Source organism: Paroedura picta, chromosome 13, assembly GCF_049243985.1.
Source record: "Paroedura picta isolate Pp20150507F chromosome 13, Ppicta_v3.0, whole genome shotgun sequence".
In the NCBI taxonomy this organism is placed as follows: Eukaryota; Metazoa; Chordata; class Lepidosauria; order Squamata; family Gekkonidae; genus Paroedura; species Paroedura picta.
This window is the reverse complement of record NC_135381.1, coordinates 17,168,006-17,181,181: the sequence shown is the minus strand read 5'-3', so window position 1 is coordinate 17,181,181 and position 13,176 is coordinate 17,168,006. Positions and strand designations below refer to the sequence as shown.

The 13,176-nt window shown below is 40.6% G+C and overlaps 2 protein-coding genes across 3 annotated transcripts in view; one reads left to right on the top strand and one right to left on the bottom strand.

The window, feature by feature from the left end:
- RSPH14 (radial spoke head 14 homolog) overlaps positions 1–13,176 on the top strand; it is a 67,610-nt gene that overhangs the window by 15,266 nt on the left and 39,168 nt on the right. The window lies entirely within an intron of this gene.
- GNAZ (G protein subunit alpha z) overlaps positions 1–13,176 on the bottom strand; it is a 45,938-nt gene that overhangs the window by 9,658 nt on the left and 23,104 nt on the right. The window lies entirely within an intron of this gene.

Here is a 13,176-nt window from a genome sequence, read left to right as displayed (position 1 = left end):
GGTGTGTGTGTGTGTGTATCACGTATTCAAGAAGGCTGGGTTTTCCCTTCTATGATGCAATGCAGAGGTCTCTGTACTACTAGTTCTCGTATTAGTTCAAAAGTCCCTACGATCTGCCAAATGCCCTTTTCAGCAGTGCCATCTATACTAAGAATGCTCCTGCAGATCTTATCCTAGCTCATGTTTGTCTGTCTTTGGGGTGTGGTTTTTATGTTTTATGGAGATTTTATATATTGTACCCACAAGTCTCCAGAGAGTCGCAGGCTAAAAATCAAATAAATAGATGGATGGATGTGTGTTTGCTGAAGGAAATGCTCTTAACGAATGGGTCTATGACTGAATCATATTCTGAGAAAGTGTTACACTGAAGGGAAATTCCTACCAGCTAGAGAGAGCTTGAAATTTATCCAGCAATTTGACAGTGTCTCTCTCACACACACTTTCTTTAATATTTTCTCCTGCTGTTGTATAAGAAATTAAAAACTCTGGATTCATAGCACAGTTTCCCTTTGTATCATTTATTTTCTCCTGCTAGCATCGGTATTCACTTAAGGGGCAGCTGGTAGTAGCACACCCTCTCCATAGGGTCAGAGTACATCAAGGTTGTCCAACTCCAAGCAACAATAGATTGAGAGTGTAAGCAGTGACTCGACTAGATCCTTAATGTATGTCTAGTATCTCAGGCTTTGAAAAGGGATAGAAATTGTTGCTCCCTAGTGTGTCCTCCCTTCCTAGTACAGCCCCAGCATCCTGGTTTCCAAGGGAGCCCGTCTGTGATCAATATCACCAATATTAAAAGAGTGCATTGGGTTGTTTATTCACTTCTCAACTACACTAGAAACCACATATCAAAAGGACTGCTTTTCCTGGTATGAATTAATGTGCCAGCTTCATTCTCTCCACTGCTCCTTGCTCAAAATATATGCCATTTAACAGGATCATTCTCTTAGCCATTTTCTATTTTAGATCTTTTAAACCATCCATATAGTCTGGTGGAACGTGCTGTCAAAGGAAGGCAGGGGAGCATTTACCCTCCCAATTTTCAAGAAAGTTATAAGGGTGCATTATTTCAAAAGGTTTTGTAGAGATTATGATAGCTGTGGTGAAATGATGGGCGGTTTTCTCAGTTGCTAGTTGATGATTATCATTTGTAGTTGGCCTGTTCCCCCCCACCTCTTCCTATTTCATATTCTTATTACTAGTTTCAATGCCCATTCCTAAGAACGGGCCTTGAAAGGGTCCCCTCTCCTGGCCAGGCAGCTTAAGGTAGCTTTGGATCGCAGCTCACCACAGGATCAAGTGGGGCGGGCAGGGGCTGGGCAGCTCGTTAGCAGGTCCAGGACAGAGCTCCTTAGCAGGCAGTCAGCAGGCTGGGAGGACCTCATTAGCAGGCCCTGCTTAGCAGGAGGCCAAGAGGCCCTTGTTAGCAGGCCCAGTTTAGCAGGCCAAGAGGCCCTCGTTAGCAGATCTTCCACCAGGACCCTTTGCCTAGGGCCCTCTCCCCTTGCTACTGGCTCCAGGCACTGAGGCGCATCTGAGAGCAAAGAGGCTAGAGTCCAGGGATGGAAGGAGGGAGCTGCAGGGGCAGAACCAATTAGGCCTGGCTGCACCCTGATTGGCCCTATTCCAACTTGGACAGCCAGACACGTTCCACCCCCCAGGCTGTTTCACAAATATATACAGGAACCATGGATAATGATAGTCATATACATATTGTGAGCCCTCTTGAGTCTTTTTTTCAGAAAGGTGGTATGTAAATATTTTCATCACTTTAACTGGTATTGTGATACAGTCCCAAATTCCATCTTCCTTGGTCTTCTGTTACAGTAGGAGTAGAAATACTCTCCCACCTTCTCTGAAGCAGGGAAAGCATTCTGCTCAGACATTTATTGCAGTGTTTTTTATATGCCACCATAAATTTGCAAGCCCTACTAGTCTCCTTTTTGTTTTTGTTCATTGGAACTGTGAAGAATTCACCTCCACCTCAAACACACTACGAGCAGTTTGTATGATTACTGAAGACGGTTCTTGATGCTGCAAATCAATATGAAGCCATGGGCAGATGAGCCAGAGTAAGCAAATAAGGAGGAGAAGTGAAAGATAATCCCCTTGAGAGAAGAGGTTGTGAGCATGTGTGGGGGGATGAGCAACAAAGAAATCTACAGGAGGGGTCTTGGAATTTCAGATTTCCTGTGAGCTTCTGTCTCAAGTGCTTTTGACACTATTACTGATTAAGTGTATATTTTAGTTTTGTTTTTCAGTTGTAGCCAAACCTGAGCCATTAGGAAAATGAGGACAGCATAATCAATATACACTATACGTAATTATTAATTGGTTACTGTACATCAGCCTATCCAGAATAAGGCCTAGAGAGAGAGAAAGAGAACATATTTTCTCATCTAACCACTATAAATGAATGCAGTCCCTCCCAGCTCCTCTTCAGGTTTCCATGGAAATAGCAAATAAGGATGGTGATATTATAAGTGTTAATATATTCAGAAACACAGAGAAAGATTATTTATGTGGCAGATGCTCTTGCACTGAAGCAGTCACAGAATCAGGAATGTAAGCTTATTGGCTCTACTCAAATGCTCACATGTTAATGTCCCTGTTTCTCAGTTGGAATAAGCATTTCATAAATGGGAGGGGGGGTGAGATACCGTTTTTTTTCTGATGATACGAGTACCATAGTGATCAGAGCACAGAACTTCAGCAGTTGCTTTGGTGGATTTGGACTCCGTGCAAGGACAAATATATTAGCTGAACACAGATTTGCAACTTAGGTGACTTATTTCATTTACAAAAGAGTAATAAAGAAGAGCCCAGTACAGAACTGGCAGGGCTCCAAGGCCAGGGCAAGGCCAACTCAGCAAGGAATACACAGCAGCAGAAATCATTCATTAACTTGCAGCTCACAGCAGAAGCAAGGATTGGAGCTCAACGCTGGAGCAGTTCCTTTCTTGTAGGCGTTTATATGCCCTTGTTCCTGTGCTTGAAGCAGTGAAGAACAGAATAAATAAAAAATGAAATACACTGTACAGTAAATTTAAAACAGAGGCTCAAATAAGTTAACAAGATTTAAAACAACAGCCGCCGTTAGGAAACAGAACAAAACCAAAGTTTGGCAATGCATGAACCCATGGAAGGCAGCAGGTCACATGCAATTAAAAGTAGGTCTCCGCCACTCTTCCAGTGCTGCTGTAATCACATTCTTGTCCTTCCATATAAAAGCCCTTGCAACAGCTCCTCTACCCTTTCTCCTGTGTTATTGTTTTTCTAATGTTATTTTAACTCTTGTTCACTGCCCTGAGCCGGCTTGCTGTGATTTTTATACAAGTTGCTGTTCTGTGACTGGTAGTTCCCAAATCACATGGGGAAAAAGCAGGTCCCAGAAACAGAGAGCAGGATTCTACAGAGGTAGCATAAAATACCTCTGAAATAAAGTCTGCTCTTCCTCTGCATTAACCAATCAGTTTTACTACTTGAAAGCAAGAAAGCCACATTCTGTTTGAGAAAAGCATAGAAAGATTGTTTAACCTATTTAGAGAAGATCTGGTTTATTGTACCCTGCTTTTTACTACCTGTAGGAAAAGGTGACCAGATTTTAACATTGGTAAAGCGGGACACCATTGACCAGGGGGGTTCTTGATTAAAAATTTGGTCTACCTATATGGAGCAACAAAAAGTTTCATAGAACGCATAGAATGCAAAAATAGTATTGTAATATATATATTTTTAATTTCAACATAAGTACAATTTGCCAGGTACCCCCAGATGTCCCTCCAAAAGTGGAACAATATGGTCACCTTACTGTAGGAGTCTCAAAGGAGCTTACAGTCACCCACCCCTCCTCTCCCCACAACAAACACTCTGTGAGGTAGGGGAGGCGGAGAGAGCTCTGAGAGAATTGTGAGTGGCCCAGGATCACTCAGCAGGCCTCATGTGTCTCAAAGTGGCTTACAATCACCTTCTTCCCCCAAGCGATTTCATTTGGATTTGCCTTTTTAAACTGCTGCCTTTTTCACCTATTTCCACACTAAAATCAGCCTTTCCAGGTGCAGACCTGAATTGCCTTCTTACTTACCCCACAGCAAGGAAATTCATTATGATAGTGAGTTAATTTTTCAAGGCAGAATTTAATTCATGGTTGCCAAATGGTGAAATGCTTGCATTTGTTTTCCCCCCTGCGACTGCCATTGCAAAAAGTAAATTAAGGCAGAGACAATCCCCAAAATATGTGGGTTTCAGCTAACATTTTTAAAAATCTCTGTGTACCTTGAAGAGGATTCAGAAGTCAAAAGGCAGCCAAGCAGTTACTGCAATGTTTGTTGGATGTGCTCTTGCCTCCCCATATTCATCGAGAGATTGTGAGTGGCAGCATTCTGCACCATCTGTAGCTTCTAGAGCTGCAGTGTTATATTACAGGAGTCAGTCCTGCTGGTGATTACAAAAGAAGGGATCTACCTCAAAAAGGGGATCTACTCAAGGCAGCCCTGGCCACCACAGCCATCTGCTACTCCAGGAGAAACAGCATCCCTAGATTCTTAAACTGCTTGGACTATAATACTGTCATCCCATCTATCAAAGACATGCTTCAAATATATAATATCTCAGGTTGTATGCATAGCTTTTTCAGATAAACTGTTCTGGAGAGACCACTTACTGAGGCCTAGGACGTTAGGTGAATTTCCTCCAGTCTAGGCTGGACCCTGGAGGTCCCTTCCAACTCTATGATTCTATATTCTAACTGGGCTTACTGGCCTCACTTCATCTAAGACTACTCTGCATAATTTTATTTATTTATTTAGTTATTTATTTAGATTTCTATACCGCCTATTTCTTTGCAGCTCTGGGCGGTTTACACAGAACATTATAACATCAAAACAACTTTCAATAAAACATCAAAAGATTACAAACCCACATTTATAATAAAATAACAATTAACAGTAACTTTGGGAGAGTTATGGGCAGGCGTCTGGGGGGGGGGACCAGCAGATGTTCTGAGTCGGCCGGGCTCAATCAGGGTTCTGGCCATTAGGTCCCATGTAATACTGACCATAAAAATGTATGCCAGATTTGACTGACAAATACCATCTCTGTGTTAAAGCAGCAAACACAGTATACATGTTAAAAACTGAGAAGAGTTCTGCGGCCCCTCAGCTTTGAAGAATATACAAGTTTTTTTATAGGGGGCGGGGAAAACATCTGTCGCTCACTGCAGGACTGAGATGGAGTAGATTGGTACAAGAACAGTGGCTGAGGAATCCAGCATGAATTGTGACTGCACAATTTATAAATGTATACTTTTCAGTTGCCTATACCTTCCCTCCTTTCTCTGCTGGTACATGTAAGGTACAATTACATACAGAGTAGTAATAACTCCAAACCCAGCCTAAAACAGCAAGGACTGCTTATACTAGGTAAGAGTCCAAGTATGAGAACTCTACTATTTTTCTCATGCTGAATTTTAAAAGTGCACTGAAAATGTTTTGGGTAATTATTTCCCGCTATATACTATTATTCATGCCCCCTCCCCCCCCAATTCCATTCCCTTCTACATAATCCTCTAAGTCTAAGCAATGTTATTTCTCCATTAAGATCCCCCTAAATTTGTTTGGAAAGAAAACCAATTCCATGCATTTTATTGTGCATTTGCAAAGATACTTAGAAGACCTAGTAGCTGATGATATGATAATGTGGCTTGTTTCCTTACATTTCCTGACAGGATAGGAGTAATGTTCTTGCCTTTCTTCATTTTGATTGTGGAAGCTGCACTCTAGTTTGTCTAATACACCTGGCATGATTTGCAGAGGTGATGCTTGTCTCCTAGATATAACCCACAAGTTCCTGATCATGTGATTAGGCCAGATTAGTGCTTCATTGGAGGAGTATTATTATCTGGGCAGCCTAATCCTATGGGATCACTTTAGTCACGGCACCATAAACAGGTTGGCACAGCTGCAGCTTTAACAATAGCTTGCACTTGTCTTAAGAGGACAGAAATGGAGGCATCCTCAAATGGGTATACCTGTGCTAAGTTCTTCCATCTCCACTGTATCCTGTTTCAATACATTTCCCTGTCCTCTTTCCACATGATTGGCAGGGTGAGGAAATGCACCTGGATATGAGTCAGGGAGAGGAAATGTACTGGGCTTCCATTTTGGTGACAGCTCATGCCTTTCATAACAGCTACTTTCTTTCAGACAAGCCCACAATCAGTCCTAGAAATTCCAGCACTGGAAACCTGGAGCTAAAGAGTCTCATGTAAGAATGCCACTGACATCTGTGTCCCAAGGCAGCTAACACTGATATCCTTTGCTGACACTCATACGCTGACACTGTACACCAGGATTTCTCAACTCTTGTACCATTGAGAAACCCATGAAACATTCTTCAAGACCCCATAAGTGGTGCGATCATACAGATTGTGTGGGAAGCATAGTTGTGCACTCACCCACCTGGGGCCCCTCCCTGCCCTCTCCAAGCTTATCACTGGCCATTTTGGTAGGGGGGGTGGTCAACAGCTCAACCATATATGGTCATATCACCTGATAATTGTTTAAGACATTTAAAAATATATAAAAATTAACTCCCACCCATTTGGGAAACCCTTCCAAGGCCATCAAGAAAGCTCAGGGTCTCACGAAAGCCCGCTCTACAGTATAGCCCCTGTGAACTCCATCATGAGCATAACAGTCTGTCAGGATTTCCACTGCACACTCAATTAACTTTGTTGTTTACTATTTTTGTTTTAAAAATGACATGTTCAAGAAACTTAAACTGCTATTGGTATAGTGCAATATATAGTTTTTTGTTTGTAGGATACCCTGGCAAGGAGAGCAACATTAAAAGCTATAAGGCCATATCCCAGCCATAGAAACATCTTACTAGAACTAGAAGACTTTCAAAAACTTTGAGCTGGGTGGAAGGAGTCCAAGCCAATTCAATAAACTTCAGGAAACCATTTGATTAAATATTAAGCAACAGTAGATAAAACTGTAAATTATATAGAAAAACAAAATTTTTGTTTAAAGAAGTTACCAGTTTTTAAAAGTAGACCTCCTTTTAATCATCAAGCATTCAAGCTTACTTACAGTACATAAAACTGCAATTTGATAATTTCCCAGTGGAAGAAGACAAGTAACATACCATTTGGAGCCATTCCAAAAACAAGCAATAGTTTTCAAGGGGGAATGTTTTTGTTTTTTTTGTGGGGGGGGGTTAGTGGAGAAGAGTTTAATATGAGACCTAGATAAGAGCAATTCATCCTTCCCATTGTGGGCCTCAAATAATACCACACCCACTAGTTATTACTATTCTAACAGAAACTATGCACTAATGCTAACTCCACCATTGCATATTATTTTTTAAAATGTCATGTAAACATAAGAAAGCAATTTTTTTTACTTATTCATTTTTTTCTTTTAAAAACTGTGTTTGTTAACTCTCTCTCAAAGAATTTCAAAAGGCTGGAGAGATAGCACTTTACAAAAGTCATGCTGATTCATTCTCAGTGGGGTTTGTTCTGATATGCTAAAAATACTATAACAAGTTTCCACCAATTTACCTGGAACAGATGTTAGGCTGACTGGTTTATAATACCCTGCATTACATTTTCTAACTTCTTATCCTCTGGAAGACAGCCTGATTTTGCATATTTTTGCTAAGAGATTAATTACTTCACATTGGAATTTCTTAATCTTCAGTTGTATGCCATCTGGACTCAACTACTTCTTAATATTTAATCTGTCACAGAACATCATTTTTCACTTCCTTAGTTCTTCCAGAATCCTTCCTGAAAACATCTCCTCCTACTGTGTTTCCCCGATAATACGATACTGTCTTACATTTATTTTTCCTCTAGAAGACACACTATGGCTTATTTTCAGGGGACTAGACCTTGCTTATGAAAAGTGATCAGGTCCTGGCTTACTGGCCGAGAGGAGTAGTATCCTAGGTGGAAGTCACTATCTGAAGAGTCCATACTTTCTCCTTGTGCTGCTCCCAAAGGCACACATGTATCAAAATGAGCATCATGTCATGTGGCAATTGCAACTGGGGAGGAAAGGTGGAACAAAAACTGTGTGGAAGGCATCAAGGTTAGGAAGGGTATAAAATTTAACTTACATAAACGTGATAGATTAGTCAAATGCAAAACTTCCAATATGCATCCCAAACTTTCAGCTCTTTTAAACTGCAGAGTCCTTTTTAAATAGCGATAAGTCTAGCTCTATATGGGGAACTGCAATGTGTACGTAATACAAGGGTCCTTGAAGACATTAGATGACATCAGCTTCTCTAGTTCCACTCAGATAGATAGTTAGTAAATGGGATGGAAGGACTGATAATTTATTTTAAAACAATTTTGCTGAGGGGCAACCTCTGTTTTCATTAGCCAACAAACAATTTGATTTTACCTTTGCTTTACCAGTTGTGTTTTTAATTTTGCTCCATATGCTCAAGTTCTCAGTTCCTTCAACTGCACTGAACATTTTTGTAGTTCAGTTCCTATTACATAGCACCTTCACTATTCTGCCGGGGCCAGGGCTGACAAACCTCCAATGAACACGCTAATGTTGTAGTATTCCTTTCAATTAATACCTGTTTCTAAGTAGCTTATATGTGGCTTGATTTGAAATGTAAGCCACCAGCAACAGCTGCCACTGAAACAAGCATCTCATAGAGTTCCAACTGCCTGCTGAAATTCAAAAATGCAAAGAAGGGTGGAAGAACACCTGCACCATGACTTGATTTTTTCTGTAAAGGTAAAGGTATCCCCTATGCAAGCAACAGGTCATGTCTGACCCTTAGGGTAACGCCCTCTAGCGTTTTCTTGGCAGACTCAGTACGGGATGGTTTACCAGTGCCTTCCCCAATCATTACCGTTTACCCCCCAGCAAGCTGGGTACTCATTTTACCGACCTCGGAAGGATGGAAGGCTGAGTCAACCTTGAGCCGGCTGCTGGGATGAAACTCCCAGCCTCATGGGCAGAGCTTCAAACAACATGTTGGCTGCTTTACCGCTCTGCGCCACAAGAGGCTCTAATTTTTGCATATTTTTGCTAAGAGATTAATCACTTCACATTGGAATTTCTTAATCTTCAATTGTATGCCATCTGGATTCAACTACACCTTTCTTCCCTTTCTGCAGCAGCCAAGAAAAGGGGGGGATTACCTGGGAGAGGAAATTCTCAAATATTTATCACTCTTAAAGGAACAGAACAGTCCTAAGTCAGTAATTCCTCACGTAGTATCTCTTGTAATCAAACGTTGTCTGTGGATTCCTTAATTAATCCTATGTTGTTTGTAGATTATTAATCCAATGCTATTAATTTTCCTGTGGTAAAACAGTAGTTGCTAACTGGAGTGTCATGCTTGTTATTTCTTCCTTAGGAGTGAGTCCAACTGGGTTCCTTATATTGACATTTACATGCCTTGCTCACACAGGAACAAAGATCTCTATGTATATGCAACAGAATTCTAGAAATATATCCATTTCAGCCTTTCATCTGGCACATACTTATAATAGAGATTCCAAAACAGTACAGAACATACATTTCATAGCAAAGCATCAAAATTGCAATGTCTTAACCTTCTGTAATGTGAACATTAATACCAATCCCGTGTTCTTTCTCGCACAACTCATCTAGCCTAGAACAGCCAAACTGCACTGGCTAAAGGTCCAGTAAATGCTTTGGGAACGTGCCTTCCCTGAACATCAGGTCACAACTCCAAACCAGCTGAAGTTCAGCCCAAATTTTGGCTCGTGTGCCAGTTTATGCCCATCCCTAGCTGAGAATCCTTCTCCCTCCTAAAATAACAACACAAAATAATTCTGCAAACAGCCATCGGACATTTTGTGCACACAAACTTCCACGAACTTTTGTGAACTCTATTTTTGTTTTACACTCCTAACAAAGCCAGAGGAAATATCACTACCCACCTTTGAATGGCCTCAAACATGGAAGGTCCAGAGTCTGCATGACTCAGCTGTCCTTCCCACAGACCTTCATTTTATACTCACATGAAAATAAAATATAACAAAGGAAAATGAGGTCAGATGAAAACATGCACCCTTGTTTTTCTTTTTCAATGGAGATTGCTGACCACTTTGAACAGCAAATGTACTACACAGAAATACTTGTTATAATTGTATAGAACATGGCGCTTGTATGGTGGTATTGTTTGATGCATGGCCGATAGCGGTTGCTGCCCTTTACGTGATGTGTGACAGTCCCTGGCAATGCAGCAGGCCTGAGAATTATTTTTAATGAATCTGCCTTCATGTCACAAGCTCCCTAACCCTGTTCCAAGAAGTTAGAAGTGTCTGAGACACACACAGGCTAATGATGGTAAGCCAGTGCTGGAGGAAATCTTACAGTGCACTTACATGTTCCATTACAAGGACATGTTGTTATGGAAACAAGAGAAGAAAGGAATTGGGATTGTTTAAGTAGAAGTAATTTCTGGCTTACTATGCTAAACTTCAGAGCTGATGTGGTGCAGCAGTTAGTGCCCAATTAGATCACATCTCCACTCAGCCCTAAAGCTAGTTGGGGGGGGGTGATCTTGTGCCAGCCACACTCTTGCATCCTAACCTACCTCACAGGGTTGCTTTGGAGATAATCTAGGAGAAAAGAGAACCATGTATAACACCTTGAGATCTTTGCAGGAAAATGGGAATAAAATGGGTACATGATAATTAATTTAATACAAAAGTAGGTTTTTTCTGCAAAATAGTGCCTCAAAAGTTTCCTAAATGATTTCTGTAGCACAAACTGCACAACTCAAGATCTGTGTGTTACTGGTACTATTATGGTAACATCTCTGCAAGACTGCAAGTGAGCACAGAGTGCACACACTCAGGCTCCTGAAGCCAATGATGAAGTGTTGGAGGATGCCTTGAACCACAGTTTTAGGATATGCTGAGACACGGATGTACTGTCAAAACAGAAGACAGTGTAGCCAGAACAAGCTCAGTCTTGTACATATAGTCCAGGCCTCATTGGTTACGTTTATTGGAACCATACTTGGGGTGGGGGTAGGGAGGGCACAAGCTATAGTGAGGACTCTCTCACACTGAAAGGCTAATGATTACGAATAGCTTAAAGAAATGATTTTACAGTGCAATAAAATCTTTAAAGACCTGCCAGAACAGTTTTAAAACATCATAAATTCAGATGGGATGATCAATCAGCAGCTAGTTGACATAACCAGAAAGAGATGGTCAAGGGCCACAACAAAAGAAGAGACTCATATTGTTGTCAAGATGACAACAGAGGTTGTACCAGTTTTGGCCAGATCCCGTACTGCTCTCAACAGAGCAATTCATGTGGCTAGACAATGCAGCATGCCTGGGAAAAGATGCAAGCCCTTATATCTTCAGAATTTTACAAGGCTGGAAAGTCCCACTCAGATACTTTTTCCTAAAAGAAGTCGTGGCTTACAATCCTAAAAGAATTCTATAAAAGCATTATTGAAAGCAAACAGACTTCTGGACCCTAAATGCCATGTGCAAAGAACTGTTGCCAGTTTTACCACTCCAATACACAGGCTGAGTGATGCTGAGATTTTGGGTTGAGGGGACATCACTAATTCTTCTCTGAAAGAAGGGAGCTGCACAGAGGCCTTGAGGAGACAACTGCCAGATCTCATCTTTTAAAAAAACATACTGGATTGTTATCTGGATTCAGCCTTAGAAATGCTGATTTTTTAAAAAATGTTCTCTGGAGAGGTCAGTCAAATTCACACCACATTATTCATTTGTGAAGGTGGAGGGATATTCCAGTAATATATTCCTTCAATTTTATCTGATGAAAAGTACACAATTTTAAAATTACTGACATTTATGGAAGGCGTAGTTAACATTTTCAGTAGGCTTACAAAACTGAAACGAAACAAGAGGGCCCCAAAAGTCTAAGAATCAATTCAGCCATACTTCCCAGTATTGTGAAGTCACAAAATTATTTCCATGTAGCTTCATTTCAAATAGCTCTACATAAACATAGTATATCCTACTCAATTTTCTGATTATATGAATATGCTGGATCAAGTTTACATGGCTGCCTTTCACTAGCTCTTTGAATGACCAATGTAGTAATCTGGAAAAACTTCTGCTTTTACAACCACAAACTCAGGTAACATCATGGCAACTAAAACCATTCAACTTATGCCATACCTGATAGGAACTGCTTTATAAATCTGCAGATAGTCTGACAAAATTAGACATTCTTTCCTCTTCCCAAACCACAGTATGCATTACAAAACCAGTTGAAATAACACTTGTCTCCCGCTAACATCTGTCTACTCTTACCCAAACTCCAACTGCTATAATTGTACATCACCTAAATGGAACCATATAATGTTATATAATCCCATCTCACAGAAAAGGATGCATTTACCCCATTACATAAAAGTGCTTGGTTTCAAAACATATAGGCTGTATTTTTATAGACATCAAACTGAATTATTTGTGCCATGAACATATTGCCAGGAACACTGAGCTCTTCTTCTTGTCCCAAAGGAATCCATGTATCAAAGAGTTGGAAAGAAGTCTCCATCCTCCCTGAAGCTGCTTCTCCCATTTCTGCACTCTTCTCCTTGCGTTTCCCTTACCCCTCCCCACCAGAAAAAGGAATCGGCAAGAAGGGACTAAGGTTATTTCATCTGTAGTGTCAGTGCAGCATTTCGCTGTGCAACAGCTCATAAGACTCCACCAAAGTCCAACATAATACAAAATTATCTTCTGTAGAGCACATACATTATTGGCAATGACCATGAACAGGTTTTAATGCAATTTCCTGTATGAAGCGCATTTGGTAACCAAGACAGTTCACTGATCACTGGCTATCATGACTTCCATACAGGAAATGCTCTCCAAAGGACGCACTGCAATTAGGTATATTACCTTCTCAGTTAAATTCAATATTAAGCAAGGATACTGGAAAACATAAACAGAATGGACAATGCAGGTCAAGACGGGTGAATGCAGTGATATACACACACTTTTACATATTCAGCCATTGCTATAGTTACTGTATCTGCTTGCTCAAGGTAACCGAAGCCTGGTATTAATATTAAAAAAGGAAATGCAAAGGAAGAATTTTTTAATGATTAGAAAAGTAGCCATGTAAGTGGACAGCAAAAACCTTTTAACAATAGTCTCGATAAATCACA